This window comes from Scyliorhinus canicula, chromosome 9, assembly GCF_902713615.1.
Source record: "Scyliorhinus canicula chromosome 9, sScyCan1.1, whole genome shotgun sequence".
Lineage (NCBI taxonomy): Eukaryota > Metazoa > Chordata > Chondrichthyes > Carcharhiniformes > Scyliorhinidae > Scyliorhinus > Scyliorhinus canicula.
In genome coordinates this window covers 63,870,309-63,889,089 of record NC_052154.1, presented here as the reverse complement: position 1 = coordinate 63,889,089, position 18,781 = coordinate 63,870,309, and the positions used below count along the sequence as shown (strand labels likewise).

Below are 18,781 nucleotides of genomic sequence, written 5' to 3'. Positions count from 1 at the left end.
GGTGACCCAACATGCTGTGGTTCCACTGTGCTTTGAACTTTCAATTAAAAAGCAGAAAGAAGATGTGCTTTATCCAGTTAGGTACTTGATTCCAAGAGAGGAAAAAATACTGACGGCAGGAGGCAAAATACATCTCTGCCAAATAACCCGCTTCAGAAACATTGTGAGACAGTCGACCATGCCAAGTTTCAAAAGAGAAATTGAAGAAGGATAGAACTGCAAGTGGTGTGTAATGCAGAGGTTAGAGGGGACAGCATCGTGGCACAGTGGTTAGCACTGCTGCCTCACAGCGCCAGGTTTCAATTCCAGCCTTGGGTGACTGTGTGGAGTTTGTATGTTCTTCCAGTGTCTGCGTGGGTTTCCTCCGGGTGCTCCAGTTTCCTCCCACAGTTCAAAGATGTGCAAATTAGGCAGATTGGCCGTGCTAAATTTCCCTTTAGAGTCCAGGGATGTGCTGGTTACGGAGATAGACCGAGGAGTGGGCATAGGTAGAATGCTCTTTTGAAGGGTTGGTGCAATGTTGATAGGTCAAATGGCGTCCTTCTGCACTGTAGGCATTCTATCCTATGATTCTAGAGTGGTCCCTAAGCACCACAATGAAAGACAAACATTTTTGAGATGCAGATCAGAGATTTGGAAAGTGAGAGGAAAAGGGCAAGACAACAGCCCAGGGTCGCAATATAGGCAATGGTGACTGCAGTTGGACAGTAACGGACAGCGCACACAAATAGAGACATGCATCAGCAAATAAGGGCAGAATAGGAAAAAATGTTAAAAAGACAGAATTAAAAGGTACTTTATCCGAATACATGCAGTATTTGTAACAAGATGGAAAATAGAGCCCAAACAGAAAGACACATGTATGCTAGCCTTTACAGGGACATAGATGCAAAGTGACCATTGCTGTGATATGTAAGCAAATGTAATATTTTGGAAGGACAGGAGGAAAGGAAGAGAGGGTGAGCTGGATCTGCTAACAAACGACGAGATCAGCAGTGAGAAATGATCGTGATTTAGAGGATCAAAATATAGAATCAGTTTAGGTGAAGATAAGAAGATAGCAAAGGAGTCACTGGTAGGTGTGGTTTATTGCCCCCCTGACGGTAGATGCACTGTAGGACAGAGTATAAATCAAGACATAATGGGGGCTTGTAACAAACATATTGCAGTAATCGTTGGTGATTTTAGTCTTCATATGGATTAGACGAATCAACAGTAGCCTGGAGGGTGAATATTCAGGACAGATTCTCCGAAAAATATCTTCTGGAACTAACCAGGGTTTTTTGACCTGGTAACATGTACCCAGGATCATGGTAGCATAGTGGTTAGCATTATGGCTTCACAGCGGCAGGGTCCTACGTTCGATTCCCAGCTTGGGTCACTGTCTGTGCGGAGTCTGCATGTTCTCCCCATGTCTGCGTGGGTTTCCTCCCACAAAGCCCAAAAGACGTGCCGCTAGGTAATTTGGACATTCTGAATTCTCCCTCTGTGTACCCGAACAGGCGCCGGAATGTGGCGACTAGAGGCTTTTCACAGTAACTTCATTGCAGTGTTAATGTAAGCCTACTTGTGACAATAAAGATTATTATAATTGTTCACCTCATAGTAAAGGATCTTCTCAACAAGAGTGATCATAACATGGTAAGAATTTCACATTTCATTTGACGATGAGGAAAGTGGATCTGGAACTAGTATCTTAAGGACAATTACAATGGCATAAAAACAGAGGTGGCTAATTTGAAATGGGAAAAGAGGTTTTAAAATAAAAGGTAAAGAGCGGCACGGGGTGCAGTGGTCAGCCCTGCTGCCTCACGGTGCCAAGGATCCAGGTTCGATTCCGTCCCCCACTCACTGTCAGTGTGGAGTTTGCACATTCTCCCCATGTCTGCATGGGTCTCACCCTCACAGCCCAAAAAGATGCAGGATAGCAATGCAGGTGCAGGGTAGGTGGATAGGCCATGCTAACTAAATTTCTTCTTAATTGCTGAAAAGAAAGGTAAGAGAGTAGAGAAGCAGTGGCAGACATTTAGGAAACTTTTCACATCTTTCAAGGATACATTTCATTGAGAAATAACAGGTGAGAAGGCTGCACCAACTCTGTGGCTAACTATGGAAGTGTTTGATGGTATCAAATTGAAAGAAAAGATGCATAATGCTAAAAAGATTTGTGGTTTCCCAGAAGATTGGGAACATTTTAGAATCTAGTGAAGGATGAATAAAAAATAAAGATGGCGAAACTGGACAATGAGAGAAAACTAATAAGAAATATAAAAACAGACAAACAGAACATACAAACAGAGAGAGACTAGCTGAAGTAAACATTGTTCCTTTAGGTTGAGAGTCTGGGGAATTACGAATGGGAAACAAGAAAATGGCAGACACATTAAACATGTAGAAGACAGTAAAAGCACTCCCATAATAGTAGAACATTAAGAGGCAAGAATTGGGGGGAGGGGGAATTTAAAACAATTCTGATCATTAGAAAAAAGGTCATGAGAAAACTATTGCGACTGGAGGCTGGAAAGTTACCTGGACCGGATTCCGGGGCCCGCATCTTAGGGTCTTAAAAGAAGTGGCTGCAGCAGATGCTCGTGCTGCAATTTTCCAAAATTACCCAAATTCTAGAACGGTCTAAGCAGAATGGAAAAACTGTAAATGTAACACTGCAATTCAAGGAAGAAGGGAGACTGAAAGCAGGAAACTAAAGACCAGTTAGTCACATCTGTCAGTGGGAAAACATTAGAATCTATTATTAGGCAGTAGCAGCATATTTAGAAAATCATGATTCTATCAGACAGAGTCACATCTTTGTGAAAGGGAAATAGTGTTCGACAGGTTTATTAGTCCTTGGAGTATGCAATAAGCATGGTGGATAACAGGAAACCAGAAGATGCAATATATTTGGATTCCCAAAAGGTAAGGAGCCACATAGAAGGTATATTCGCAAGGTAAGAGCACATGGTGTTGGGGGAAGGTATTTTAGCATTGGTTAACTAACAGATAGGCTAACTAAGGAAATAGAATTGGGTTAAACAGGTCATTTTTGGGTTGGCAAACAAACTACTGGAGTGCTGCAGTAATCAGTGCTGGAGCCTCGACCATCTAACAGCTTGGATGAAAGAATGAGAGTGTATTGTGGCCAGGTTTGCTGACAATACAAAGATAGCTAGGAAAGCAGGTTGCGAGGAGGGTGCAAAGAGACATTGATATAGATAGATTAAGTGAGTGGGGAAAAAAATGACAAATGCGAGTATAAATTGGAAAAATAAGATGTTGTCGGCTTTGGCAGTAATAGAAAAACAGATTATGTAAACAGGGGAGCCTGCAGAATGTTACATTACAGAGGAATCTGGACATCCTTGCACATGAATCACAAAGTTAGTATGGACGTACACCAAGTAATTTTGAAGGCAAATGAAAGGTTGACCTTTGTTGCAAGAAGAATGGAGTATCGAAGCAGGGAGGTTTTGCTACAACCGTACAGGGTATTGGTGAGACTATACCTTGAGTACTGTACACAACTTTAGTTTCCTCACTTGAGGAGGAATATGCTTGCATTGGAAGCAGTTCAGAGAAGGTTTGCTAGGCTGATTACTGGGATGAAGGTGCTGTCTCAGCAGGAAAGGTTCAGCAGGTTGGGCCTATACCCATTATGGGCAGTTGGTGAGAGGAAAGAAGTACAGTTTGCCTGTCTCGCTCATGTCAGGAACAATGGTCACTTCCTGCAATTTGGAGTTCAGAAGAATGACAGGTAGGTGTAGGATGTTTCCTCTCATGGGGGAATCTGGAACCGAGGGGCACAATTTAAGGTGGAAATGAGGAGGAGCTTCTTCACTTAAGAGGGGCACTTGTCTTTGGATTTCTCTTCCCAGTGAGTAGTGAAAACTGGATTATTGAATATATTCAAGGCTGAGTTAGACAGATTTTAGATTGACAAGACAGGCAAGTGGAGTTCGGGCCACAATCAGATCACCCACGATCTTATGGAATGGCAGAGCAGGCAAGTGAACCGAATAACTTAGTCATGCTCCTATTTCTTAAGCTTTTAGAATCTTATGACCATACGAAGTGAAATAATACCTTTAATAAAATGGGCTAATCATCCCAAACAGAGCAATCTTTTAGGAAGATAGATTTGCATTTATATCGCACCTTTCAGTTTTACAGAAAGATCAAACTCTCTGTTTGGGGTGATGGCAGGACCTTTGAATCAAACTGCTGTAGCCAGTTCCATCCAGCTGAGTAGGTTTGTGGCTTTCCAAAGATTGTACAAATATTTACATTTTCCAAAACTAATTTCTTTTCACAGATGCCAGATGCAGCAATGGGTCATCACACTGTTGCTAATATTATTGTAACTCTGCTTTTTCTTTAAATAACATATTTATTGGTATCATAATTCAGTAACACGTACTGGCCTTGCTCCCAGTCTCTCATGGCCAGTTACAGGAGCTTTCCCATTTTGTCCCACAGGGTAATCTGGTGGTATCCATCTGTCCATAATCGTATTGGCTATTTTCCATTGGCCCTCTTTTGGGTGGTATGCTAATATATGACAAGTATTCCACCTCAATACGTTCATTAGGAGGTCTCCATTGTGGTTGCATGTGTTGTTAATCTAATGCACAAAAAGGTAGCAAAAAAGAACCCCTTTTGGTTTGAACGAAGAGCAGCAATTTGCCTGCAATGCAGTTCCTGTGCTCCAAAGTTAGGTCAGATTCTAAGAAGCTAATGCACAAGTTAGTGGTCAGCAATTATGCTGTTAGATCAGTTTCCTTTAGCTTAGTGGTAGAATTCTGGACGGGTGAAAAGCTAGGTATAATATGTTTAGCTTCTCATTGTTCCAGACTTCTGCCCATCTCTTATTGGAACTTACTGATAGAAGTGTCAACTGTGGTTCAACATTAGTCTCATTTTACAACACACAATCTAATGACACAAGTGGAGCACTGAGGGAGTGCTGCACCAGAGTTGACGTCCTTTGGATGAGATCATCATAGAATTTACAGTGCAGAAGGAGGCCACTCAGCTCATCGAGTCTGCACTAGGTCTTGGAAAGAGCACCCCATCCAACACCACACCTCCACCCCATCCCCATAATGCAGTAACCCCACCCAACACTAAGGGCAATTTTGGACACTACGGGCAATTTAGCATGGCCAATCCACCTAACCTGCATATCTTTGGACTGTGGGAGGAAACCGGAGCACCCGGACGAAACCCACGCAGACACGGGGAGAACATGCAGACTCCGCAGACAGTGACCAAGCCAGGAATCGAACCTGGGACCCTGGCGCTGTGAAGCAAGTGTTAACCACTTTCTACCATGCTGCCCATGTTAAAACAATGTTAATTGTTAAAATTATGTTAAAATAAGCGAGATGTTAAAACAGGATCCCGCCTGCCCTCTCAGGTAGGTGTAAAAAGATCCCATCCCAATTGCAGGGATGTGCTGTCTGGTGTCCTGGCCAATAGTTTACAACAGCCAATAGTTCACCTCACAATTAGTATCACTAAAAAAATTGATTTGCTGATCATTGTAACATTGCTGTCTGTTGGAGCTTGCTGTAAAGCAATTGTTTCCTAAACTACAATAATGACTCTACTTCATAAAGTACTTTGTCAATTCTAAAGCACTTTGGAATGTCCCAAAGATCATAAATGGTCATAAGGCAATATAAATTCAAGTCTTTTTTTCTTTCTGGTTCAAACTCAAGTGTGGTAGCACATCAGCCAATCAGTATTCATGCCATCGCACTTCACTGTGGTCCTTAGCTCTGACAAAACAGGAGACACACAGCACAGCAACTGAAGCACACAAGCCCAGACCAGAGTAGTAGGTTATGGCCCTGTACACAAAGCTCCCACACATGGGAACATTTTCACGTGTATACAACTGCACACATTGAGGAACTGGATTTAGGAATGTAAATGTACAGAGTTTGCATACAATCCTCCTGTGACAGAAATACAAAAATGCAGAAGTGTTACTATCTGCTTTCTTGGCCGGAGATGATAACCTGGTACAGGGGAAGCTCAGGAAAAAGGGATGCTAAAAGCCACTACACAACATTAACACCAAATGCCTTCTTCAGAAGACAGCTTCTGACCAAGAAGGAACAAAACAAAAGGTCGACCTCCCACAACGCAGATTGCACTCTCGAGCTCACATCTAACGAAGGCTACATTACCATTTTTAGATGCTAGAACAGTGAGTAAAATATTAAATCGCAAATTATTCACAAATCACCCTTTTTCCTCCAGCCACCAATTATTTCCAGCTTCAGTTAAATCCTGAGCAATTCCTTTGTTTTGTTTCCACCGGGAATTTGATTTTCTATTCAAAGGGTCATTGGTGGGAGGGATGCAGGAAGGGGAAAGGGTTGGGCAACTCAAAGAATAGGTGGAAGGCATCCATTTTCTCCCAGAGGCAGGGTTATGCAAGTCTGGTATTTATAACCTGCGATTCATGGGTTATTCCAATAAATTAATACAAACTCACAACAGGGTGATGTGCTCAGATAACCGCTCTTTGCCGTACACTCAACATGGTAATGACGCATTCAATTTTAACACTCATTTGTAATTTAACAGAAATGTGGAAAGTTACAGATTAGAGTTGGCATTCTTTAGTTCTCAGGCAGCACGGTGGCACAGTGGTTAGCACTGCTGCCTCACGGCGCTGAGGACCCGGGTCACTTGTCGTGTGGAGTTTGCACATTCTCCCAGTGTCTGCGTGGGTCTCACCCCCACAGCCCAAAGATATTAAGGTGGGTGGATCAGGCATGCTAAATTGCCCCTTAGCACTTTAAATTTATTTAAAAAAAAAGAAAAAGCATTCTTTAGCTCTCTAATGGTACCTCAGCTCTCAGTGAAGTCAATCAGTGAGCATCTTTCAACACAAGCCAGTCTTTCTGAATGGCTTATGTTGACCTTTGCCCTGCGGCCAAGGGTTTACAATTGACACAGCAGTACAGACTATAGACCTCGGGGAGTATATGCGAGCCAATCACTCACCCTCGCAAAGGGCATGACATACAATAATAACAGCCTCGAGGATTAGAAAGATTAAACGGCAGACGAATGAAAAGGGACACAGAATTCTGAAAACTTGGTGTGAAGTCTGAGCCAATGTTAGCTCTCACAATGAACTCACAAAGTATTCATGCTGAATTTCAGCTGTTCTTCAGCAACATATTCTGTGATTTTACTCAGAACAAGCTAGCCAATTCATTTGCTCTAAAAGAGCAGGTTTTGAGGTAGTGTTGAATGATGCCTGGGGTAAGATGAGGTTCAAAATGCTGAATGTGTTTACATGTTGAGGGGCGCGTGACTAACAGGTAGAGCAAACAAAATTAATGTAGGGCAGCATGGTGGCGCAGTGGGTTAGCCTTGCTCTCTCACGGTGCCGAGGTCCCAGGTTCGATCCCGGCTCTGGGTCACTATCTGTCTGGAGCTTGCACACTCTCCCCCATGTTTGCGTGGGTTTCGTCCCCACAACCCAAAGATGTGCAGGGTAGGTGGATTGGCCATGCTAAATTGTCCCTTAATTGGAAAAAACTAATTGGGTACTCTAAATTATTTTTTAAAAAAGAAAAATTAATGTACCAGACCTGGACACAAAGGAAGAAAGCAAAAGCTGCAATTACCCTGCAGGGTTTTCACCACACATCCAGGAAAAAGGGTGCAGGGTGTCTAGATGCATCATATGGGACAGAGCCTTTTGATTCTTTGGGAACAAATGTACCAATTTCAGATGTCAGCCAAGGCTCAGCTGGCTTACCCACCCTCCCTTCCCCCCCCCCCCCCCCCTCCTTACACATCTGGGTCAGAAGGTTTCAGGTTCAAGTCCCACACCATCAAGTCTGGCACTTCAGTCAAGTACGGAGGGAACGGACACTTAATTGGGGCCTCTTTTCCCCTCTCAAGTCAATATAAAGAAAAATGCCCATGGTAATATTCAAAGAGAAGTTGGGGGCGGGGGGGGTTCAACATTTATTCCTCAACCAACATCACAAACCGATGATCTGGTCTTTACCACAGTGCTGCTTATGGGATCTTGCTATTCCTAAATTGGCTCCCATGTTTCTTATATTGCAACAGTGATCACACTTTGAAAATACTGTCACTGTCTGCAAAGTGCTTCATGAAGTTCTTGGGTCATGAAAGGTGCCAAGTAAATACAAGACTTTTGTTTCCTCTTAAGTTTCCTAGAAGACTCTTTAGGAGAACAGCCACAACAAAAAAACCAAAATGAACTAAATCAAAGCCAACCTAGACCATTTGAATTTCAACATTTAAAGCGTTAAGCAGAGAAATGAAATTCAAACAGGGCTAAGTAATTCAGAGTTTTGATTCAGCCAGTAACCATTCCCACAGAAACTCCATTTGGTCAATACTCCATTACAATGCTTCACTCAGTCAATCTATTGAGCTGGTCAATAGAAGTGACAAAGGTAGCAAATCCGTGTGGTCCTAGATCATTTTGGGCCTATATTTGAGCAAACTGTATGGTTCAGTACAATCCCAATCCATTCCGGATTATTCCACCTCTCCCATAGCTCTAGTAATAACATAATACACCTTGCTGAATAAAAAGACTCTCCACCAGGATAGGATACTGATTTTGACTCAATGTTCTGCACGACATTAATGCTAAATGCAATGAACAGTGAGAGCCAGTACAGCAGTAACCAATATAAAAGTTAAGTGGTTAGAATTCTTCTTCCATAAAAGGAATTGCACAGGACATATCTACCCAATTGAATAGATAGCAGCACCACAAGTCGAAGTCAGAAACAACTGCATACATCTCAGAATATAAATTAGGGCAGCTTCAACAACAGGGACGGCACACTAGTTAGCACTGCTGCCTCACTGCGCCAGGGACCCAGGATCAATTGCAGCCTTGGTGACTGTGTGTGCGGACTTTGTACATTCTCCACATGTCTGCGTTGGTTTTCTTCAGGTGCTCTGGTTTCCTCCCACAGTCTAAAGATGTACATGTTCGGGCAGCACGGTGGCACAGTGGTTAGCATTGCTGCCTACGGCGCTGAGGACCCGGGTTCAAATCCCGGCCCTGGGTCACTGTTCGTGTGGAGTTTGCACATTCTCCCCGTGTCTGCGTGGGTTTCACCCCCACAACCCAAAGATGTGCAGGATGGGTGGATTGGCCACTCTAAATTGCCCCTTAATTGGAAAAAATAATTGGGTACTCTAAATTTATATTTAAAAAAAGATGTACATGTTAAGTGGATCGGCCATGATAAAATTGCACCTTAATGTGTCCAGGGATGTGCAGGTTAGGTAATGTTACAGGGATAGGGCGGGGAAATGGGCCTAGGTAGTGTGCTCTTTCAGAGGATCGGTGCAGACTCATCAGCCGAATGGCCTCCTTCTGCACTGTAGGGATTCTAGGGTAATGACTGCCAGCGGATACAATTCAGTCACTTGGAAGTCCAAACCAATTAGAAACTATTTAAATTTCAGCATTCATGAGACAGTCACAGGAAAAGCATACTAATCTCTTAAAAACATTGCCTACCACTCCCTCAACAAACAAGATACTTGGCAGTTGCTTGGTAGCTGTGGCTATTCATGACCTAATCTAGTTCGTAAAGCAGTGAGTATAAATCTATATATACATACACACTAAGCCTGCATCTTTATACCCAGTATTACAGACACAAGACATTTTTCAAGTATATATATATAATATAGTATATATATTGCCAGGATACTAAATAAGTCAATTTTTCCATGCTCCAAACTCATGTTAAGTCTGCGCTTACAGAATGTAAGAAATGCACTCATGAAGTAATACCCAACCTCTTGCCCAGCAACCTAACTGAACCCACCAGTTCTCTAATATTTCCCATAGTTACCCACCCTTGTTTAGGGTTCGTCATGAGTAAACAGAGGTGGTACAATAGTAGCAGCCCCAAAAGTAGGGTCTGATGCACAAAGGCCCATTGCTTGGGTATAAATTTGCACCTAATTAACTGCCAAAGTTGGTTTTCTGACAACTCAGATATACTTTATAAGTAGGTCCCCATCACAGAATTGAATGTTGTAATGATGTTTGAAAAAGTCTCAAGTAGATTCCATTGCAAAAGTACTGCATAATGTAACGGAGTCTTAACCTGGCAATAAAAGGTAATTGTGAAGCTTTACTATGCATTACACATGAGCCATCAATGGTACATTTTGGGGATTCTGGTATCCAAAAGTGTGGCCACTGATTATAGAGCTACTGGATACAAATACCTTCAGGACACTGGGAAACGTAGCTTCCCACTTGTCAGTGGTAGCATCCTGGAAGTTAGAAAGTATGGGTTCAAGTCATACTCCAGCGATCTGTACATATAATCAAGGTTGACACTTGAGAGAGAGTGCTGCACTGTCAGAGGTGCTGACTTCTGTATGAGATATTAAACCAATGTCCCTTCTGTGCTCTTGGATAGATGCAAGATATTTGAAGAGGAGGAGTGGGAAATTCATCCAGCATCCTACCAACATTTACTCCTCGATGAACATTATTAAAAACAATAATTATTTTTAACAACAATCACATCATATTTTTGTGGGACCTGGCTGGAATTGGTTTAAAGGTTTCTCTGTTACACCAGTGGCTACTCTCAAAAATATGTTATTGGCTACAAATAACTTTTGAGACATTCCAAAGTGGTGAAAGATGCTTTTATAAAGTCAAGCTCTTTACCCCACATGTCCTTACAATTATAAGATGATACATGTTGCCAGTATTATACCATTCATTTTGCGATAGTTTGTGACAGAACCATATCAAACCCTACAAGTTCCACTGTATATTTTTGTTAGAACACTTTTAAGCATTCCCAAATGGGCTCCTGGTAAGCCCTGATCTCCAGTATTGTCTCTGCTGGTAGCAGACACAAGATCTTCCTGCAGCATCCATGTCTCCATTATCTCGAGACTTTATTATTCTGATCTGCTCCAGGATGGCCTCCCACATTTTGCCCTTTGTCATCTTGCAGTCATCCAAACTCCTAGCTCACACCAAATCTTGGTCATTTATCAGCTATGTCCTTGCCCACCTACATTGGCATTCTTTAAGCAGCATCTGAATTTTAAACTTCTTATCCTTGGCTTCAAATAACTATAGTTTCACCCCTCCCATCTTTGCAAACTTCTCCTGCCCCATAACCCTGAGGTATGTGTGCCCTTCTAATTCTGGCATCCTGAACATCCCCTACTTTAATTGCCCCACCACAGGTAGTCATTCTTCCAAGGAGGTGTAGGCCATATAGTTCCATGGGCCTGCCCAGCCATTCAAAAAGATCATGGTTGATCCGATCTTGATTTCAACTCCACCTTTCCACCTATCCCCATAAACCTCAACTCCCCATAGTTCAAGAATTGGTCTGTCTCAGCTTTGAATATATTCAATGATTCAGCCTCCAGCGTGCTCTGGGGTAGTGAATTCCAAAGATTTCCTCGTCTCTATCTTAAAGGGTTGATCCCTTATTCTGAAACTATGCCCCGATTTCTAGATTCCCCCAAAAATGGAAACATCCTCTCAGCATCTACCATGCCAAGTCCCCTCAGAATCTCTCATTCTTTTAAGTTCTATTGATTTCAGGCCCAATCTGCTCAACCTTTCCTCACAAGACAGCCCCTTCATCCTGAAACCAATCTAATGAATGCTCTTTTAATTGTCTCCAATGCACGTTTCTTCCTCAAGTAGGAGACCAAAAATGCACACAGCATTCCAGGTGTGATCTCACCAATGTCCTTCCCTACTTTTATATTCCATCCTCCTTGAAGTAAGGGCAAACTTTCCGTTTGCCTTCCTAGTTACTCGCTGTATCCAGATGTTAACTGTGTTTCATGTACGAGTACACCCAGATCCCTTTGTACTGCAGCAGTCTCTAATCTCTCTCCATTTAAATATTTTGCTTTTCTATTCTTCCTACCAACTTGGACAACCTCACATTTACCCCACATTATACTCCATTTGCCAAATTTCTGACCACTTAGATAATCTATGTCGACTTCACAACTTGCTTTCCCACCCATCTGAAAATCTGATAACAATACATTTGGTTTTTCCTAATAGTTCAGACACTCCTTGTGGTACCCCACGCAGTTACAGTTTACCATGCTGAAAATGAAGCATTTATTCGGTTTCCTGTTCGTCAACTAATCCATTATCAGTGTAATTATGTCATCCACAACACAATGGGCTCTTATCTTTCATCTGGCACCTTATTGAATGCCTTTTGGAAATCAAACTACACAGCTACTGGTTCCTCTTCATCCAATCAGTTCACTACATTCACAAAAAAGATCTTAATAGATTCATCAAACATGATTTCCTTTCACAAAACTATCTTGGACTCTGCTTGATTGTATTAGAATTTACTAAATGTCCAGTTACAACCTACTTTATAATGGATTCTTGCATTTTCCCCAATGACGGATATTCAGGTAACTCTGGCTGATACTTTTCTGTTTTCTGTCTCTCCTTTTTGTTTGGATAGGGACATTACCGTTGCAGTTTTCTCATCTACTGGGACATTTCCAGAATCGAGGGAACTTTGGAAGATTACCATCAATCAATGCATCCACTACCTCTGGAAGCACTGATTTTAATACCTTATGATGCAGGTTATTGCCAGCACTTATTTAGTCCTTTCAGTCTACCAAGGACTTTTTCTCCAAGCTCATCTTTCCCTACATCTTTGACCAAGGTTTTAGTCATCTGCTCTAAGATCTCATGTGGCTTAGTGTCAAATTGGGAGTCTTAATACTCCTGTAAAGTACCTTGGAACATTTCAGGAGGTTAAAAATGATATAATCATAGAAGTATATTCACCCAAAACTACATTATATTCATAACATTTCTGATAAAAAAGACACATTATAAAACACTTCAAATTGAGTGAACTTTTCTCCAGACATCATGTTCCACTCGGAGGTGCCTCAATATAATTTCAATATTCTTGACATTTGCAATGTACATTCCATGTCAGGCATATACTCCGGCAGGGGTTCTGCCTATCATCAAGAGAATCTCACCTGTATTCATGATGACTTTCCTAAGTTTCCAGTCCCTCAGTGCACTGTGGTTGAAAAACCTTCGACAGTGGCCTTTGCCTATTGCGCTATAAGCACAAAGGTTGCTGCAGCATGCCTGCAACTCACCCCAGTTCTGTTGTCATCCTGCATAAGCAATGGATAATGCTGCATAAGCGTTGAAGCAGCTTTCGGTCACTGTGCAAATACCTAGTTGACGAATCTCAGATGTCGGTGCTTGAAAGTCGCTGGACAGGTCATATTCAACTAAGGATGTCTACTGCTCATGCATCGCTCATCTCCCCAATTAGGGAACTCATCATGAATACAGGCGAGATTCTCTTGATGATGGGTTTGTAAGGTGCTGTTTTTCAAGTGCAACCACAGTATGTCACACCTGATCCACTGGGTACAATTGGAGGGGCACAAAAGAAAACAGGCTTTCTGCAGCCTTCTCTGAAACAAATTCTTCCTGTAACAGTGAAGAACCTACTCTATATGTTGATCAGTACCTATTCAAATGTGGCCAACAGGGAGGAGAACAAAGGGATCTCTGTTTTGCTGGAGGAAACAATGTGATCTCGAGATGACAAGTTAGCAAACAGCTCATTATTCTTCACACAAAGGAACGGATAAACATGCAGTGCACAGAAAGAATAAAATAGTGAAACAGTAAGCCTTAGTCAAACGTTCAGTGATAGTTGAATAAGAATGTAGACACTTTGCACAACTGGCAAAGGTAGAGAAAAGAGCTGATCCAAACATCCCTTCCCCAAGGGTAATATTTGTACCTGGGCTGCAACGGAGAGAAACATGCACCATTGCACCTTGAACTATGCTGCATTTGGCTAATATGCAGTCAGCATTTCAGTTCATAGTTAATTTAAATACTCCATGTATATTAAACAGAAATCCTCAGGAATGTTTATGTCTCCTGGCTCCCATCGTGAGCAACAATTAAACTTTGGACTCAAAATGTTGGAGCTTCAGTGAGTGTATATCTTGCTGCGCTCTATGTGGCTGGGGGACTGATACATTGTTACTTGACACATAACCATAGTGCAGCAGTAAAATGCTGCATCCTAGGATACATATTCACAGAAATAATTAGTTCCTGGCTCTTTTAAGTATAAGATAATCAGTATATCCAATAGGAGGCTGGTTAGCTCAGTTGGCTGGACAGCTGGTTCGTGATGCGGAGCAACACCAATACTGTGGGTTCAATTCCTGTACCGGTAGAGACCCTTCTCAAGCTTGCCCCTCGCCCGAGGTGTTCTAATCGTCCAGTTAAACCACCACTAGTCAACTCTCCCCCTCAAAGGGAAAAGCAGCCTATGGTCATCTAGGACTATGGTGACTTTATCTTTGTATCAAACAATAAACCTTGAAACCAAACTGGATAAAATGCTGACCTAATTCATATTCATCCATAGACTAAATGAGCGACATCACATTGATTTAGACTATTTCAATACTTGGAAATCACCACAAAGAAACGGCCCTGGGTTTGCAAAGGAATATATTTAAACACATTTCAGACCAACTATTAGTACATTCAGGAAATTCTGACTGTTAATGAAGCTGATGCATAGGTGGTATATGGGATCAAAAAGCATCAATTATTAAATTATAGATTTTAACATTGCTGAACAGTTCGAACATCCAGAAGCCCTTCACATGGATTACCATTAAACACGGTAATGCTCTTTTGGTAAAGGCAATGCTGCGTTACAACAGTTTCATGTTAGATTAAAGGAATGGAATACCATACAGAAAAAGTTTTGACATTGATCTGAACTGATACTTAGCACCGGATTTTCAACTGCCGGTAGAGTTGGTATAGGAGGAGCTCCACCCCTCCACCACTATTTTCAACCGGAGGAAGGGGGGGGGGGGTGGGGGGGAATGGGAAACCCACTCACCTTCACTGAATGGCTCATTAAGCTCCTTAAGGAGCTTGATAACAGGTCAGGGAGGACAGGGATTTTCAATTGTCAATTCAACAAATCCCAATGGTCTGGGTTCTGCCAACTTCAAGGTGGGGAGAACTGAAAGTTTGTTTTAATTCAATTAAAAGTGTCAGTACGCCCAGAGGGGAGTGTCTTGAGCATTAACTTTAGTTTGGCCACATGGACACTTGGCTTTAAATGTTGCTGGTCTTCCAACAAGCTGCTATCTTCAGCAAGACAGCAGCAACCCCCACCATGGGTGCACAAGACTGGCTTCACTGAGGTGCTCCCAATGACTGAATAGCCTTGCAACACTATAGATCACCTATCAAGAATGGATTTGAGGTTACTGGACATTGAAAGTACCTCCTGGCATCACCATTGACTATGTTCATCTATTCCTTTAACAGAATCTCTGTTTTCTCACTGATCAAGTTATACTCACTTGGTAAAACGTGAGCTTCTGGTCTACAATGTGGAAGCTTTGTTTACCCCTATTGCACACTAATGCTTCTCTATTCTAGCATTGGAGAGGCTCAGATATTTGTGGAATTATTAATGTGGACATATTTGCACAAGTCATCAAAATCGGCACAGACCAGGACCAAAGTTGAAACCTTCTGACCTGGTTCAGCTCGATACCAAGCTGTGCATACATTTCTTCCCATTATGATTCAGCTGATTTTCATTCTTCCTACTCTGTACAAACAAGTCTCAGAAAGTTAGGAAACTAGATCATTCCAAGAAACCTTCTGCTTATAGATGGACCAAATCAAGGGACCCAGCTCCCAGCTGAGTGATCACCAGTCTGTCTATTGCTCAATGTCTTTTGCTCAAATGAAGTGAATTGTTAGTTATTTGTTGGCCACAGGACTGATTACACAAGACATTTGCTCTTCCCACTGTTTGCACAAAGAGTGAGCATTCATAAACACACAGCTCAGTGAGTCTATCCAGACAGTAGCTAAATTATATGGACGAGACAAATTTTCGGTTCAATTCCAGGTCTGCACTGAGCTACAATTGTTCTCAACAACTTTTGCAAGGAAACAGAAAAAGACCAGGTTACACACTCCTGACCAATGACAGAAACAAGAGCAAAAAATCAGCGAGGGATATCAGCCATGGCCTCAGTTGTAATGGCCCATGGCAAACAGCCTGCTGACATTCACGAGCAAAGTTCACACAGAAATAATGATCACATTATTAACTAATTGTGTAAAGTGACTGGCATAGCCAGAGCAATTCCCCAACCAGGAAGGGAGGAAAGAACAGTCACCGAAAACTTAAGTCACTGATTTAGGTCCTTACCACCCACAATAACCCCGCCCCCATTAATTTGGCAAGAAGCTGCTGTCTAATAGAGGTGAACCCTGCCGTAGCTAAATAGACAGCATACTTTTGCATTTGTGGTACAATTCTAGGAGAACACGTTTTCTCAAAGCTTTCACTTCTCAACCAAGTGATTTATCAATCTAATCTTTCGACACAAAATAATGATACTTTACTGAATGCATTTAAAACCTAGTTAAAATTCCAGGCTAATCACAAGCTCACAGATGCAATAACTTTGAACGCCTTACTTGACTTCACAAAAGGAAATAGCATTTAGTAAGCTAATGACACAGGTGGCAATGTTTAAGAACAGATAAGAAAAGCATTTAAAACACCGTAGAGCAGAGGAAGGGGCACCACACAGCCAGAAGGGCAGCAGCAGTCAGATACATTGAAATGCTGTAGGACAGCTGAAAGAGACGTTTACCTTTCATTAACATATTACAAAGACTGTGAACCACATTTACTCAGCTCCTGTCTATGTAGTCAGCCAAAACCGTACAGTGTACAAATTCAATGAATGGAGAATTTACCTTCAACTCCTCAAAGACTGAAAATTGAACAACAGCTTTGTCTAAATCAACGTCATCCAGCTCCAATTTATGTTCTTGTCTACTCAGATAAAACAGGAATGAAGCTCAAGCCTTGGAGCTTTTAGGATCCCTCCCACATTGACATCATGCATTTCCTGCTGCTCCCAACAATTATACTGAAACGTAGTTTTATTGTGTTTAAGACATCCACATGTATTGAGCAATACTACACTCCCCCAGTTCGGAGGCAGGCGTAAAGAAAATTAAGTGAACTGGCTACATACCTCTGTGACTACTATTATAGTAATAAAAAATACAAGGACCATTAAGCTAGAACGCCAAAGGAGTTACTTACAAAAACAAAAATTATTTTTGGAAGTAATGGGTATAGTTTTATTTTGAGGGGGTGGGAAAAGAGGTGAGAATTAAACTGATGAAGGGAAACAACTGAAGTCCATTTCTTATACTCTCAGACTGTCCGAAGGGGATTATTATCCACTACTCATGTGTATTATCATAATGGCCAAAGGACATATCAAGGCTCATTAGGTTATGGCATTAATTACAAACCTCTTAAATTCATTTGTCATTATTCATTACCCTAGCAACTATACATCACAGGAGGAAATCAGTGATCCAGAGAGAAAACCCACCACTATTAAACACCATCCTCCAGGACTTTATCGCTCGACAACATAGCCGTCCGGCAAAGATCACTTTCTATCCCAGAATCTCAAAATCCAGACCTAATCACTTGGACAGGAGTGCCCTTTTACGGTGTCATCTTAAACCAGTATTGATTGGACAATTAGTCATTTGAAACTCTGATTAAAGTCTTTACATAAATCTGAGCCTATTGTATCAGGGAGGAGTTACTGAGTCATCAGGCTCCCACTGAGTTACAAGATACCTCAGACTAATACGCAATAATTTTTTTTTAAACACAAATGTTAAATACATGACGTGCAGCCATGTACTCAAACTGTCCATTTTGGTATAGAGTGACAGTAGAATGAACGGGGTCCACTTGCAGGTTCAAATACAGAGGCCAGTTTAGAGTGTAGGGTCGAAACGTAATCATCTCAGCATGATGTGAAGCATTGTCTCCCAATTGCTTTGTATGATGCGATGTCAAGAATGAGTTCTCAGAATTTGTTTTTGCTTTTTAGAGAGACATTTAATTTCTGCTTTATATCCACCATTGAACCCTGAGAATCACAGGAGCCTGTGACTCACCACTGTAGTACACTGTGTGCGGAGGTCCAAAATACTGCATCACCAGGTTAACATCCATTTCTCTTCACCAGACTATATTAATTATATTGTTAGCAAATAGTTAGGAACTGTATTGTTATATGCACACTCAAGAATTCAGGATGCCACATCACTCACTAATCCATGACAGTCTCTGTATTGAACAATGTACCAGTCCACAGCACAGTGTGATCTGAGAAATACATTCAATGAAGCTCCAATGTTTGAGTTTAAAAGTGCAATTATTTTGAACTTCTGGGAAGCCATAATGTATACTCTGGTACATCATGGTTGAAAAGAAAGGCTTATTGAGCCTTCAGTATAGATCCTTTGGCTTTCTTTTAAGCTCTGCTGAGTAAAAAGAATGCTTGCTTTTTTTTTACGGTGCATTAGGCAGTAACTCCGCTAATCTGCGACCTTCAATAAAAAAGGACAAGTGCAATGCACTGCGCCATAGGGTACAGGACCACACACACACTGCAGTGCAAATGTAAAGCAATGGGGCATCAACTAGATCAGATAACATTAGACAACAATACCAGAGACACATTACATCCTAAACTACGGCTATGTTCAATTTTAGTATATTTAGTTGGAGTCCGTGAGGTTATTGCCATCATTAGACAATGGCAGACGTCAAGCACTGTAAACTAT

At 41.7% G+C, this 18,781-nt stretch overlaps 1 protein-coding gene across 2 annotated transcripts in view; it reads right to left on the bottom strand.

The window, feature by feature from the left end:
* The window catches only part of ripor1 (RHO family interacting cell polarization regulator 1), a 229,897-nt gene that overhangs the window by 144,506 nt on the left and 66,610 nt on the right, over positions 1 to 18,781 (bottom strand). Inside the window, exon 1 of one of the 2 annotated variants that reach the window (XM_038806779.1) lies at positions 16,874 to 16,895. The exons of the other annotated variant lie outside the window; for it this stretch is intronic. The gene's annotated coding sequence lies outside the window, so the exon portion shown is untranslated. Of the gene's footprint in view, positions 1 to 16,873; positions 16,896 to 18,781 lie in introns of those variants that run through there. 2 annotated transcript variants of the gene reach the window in all.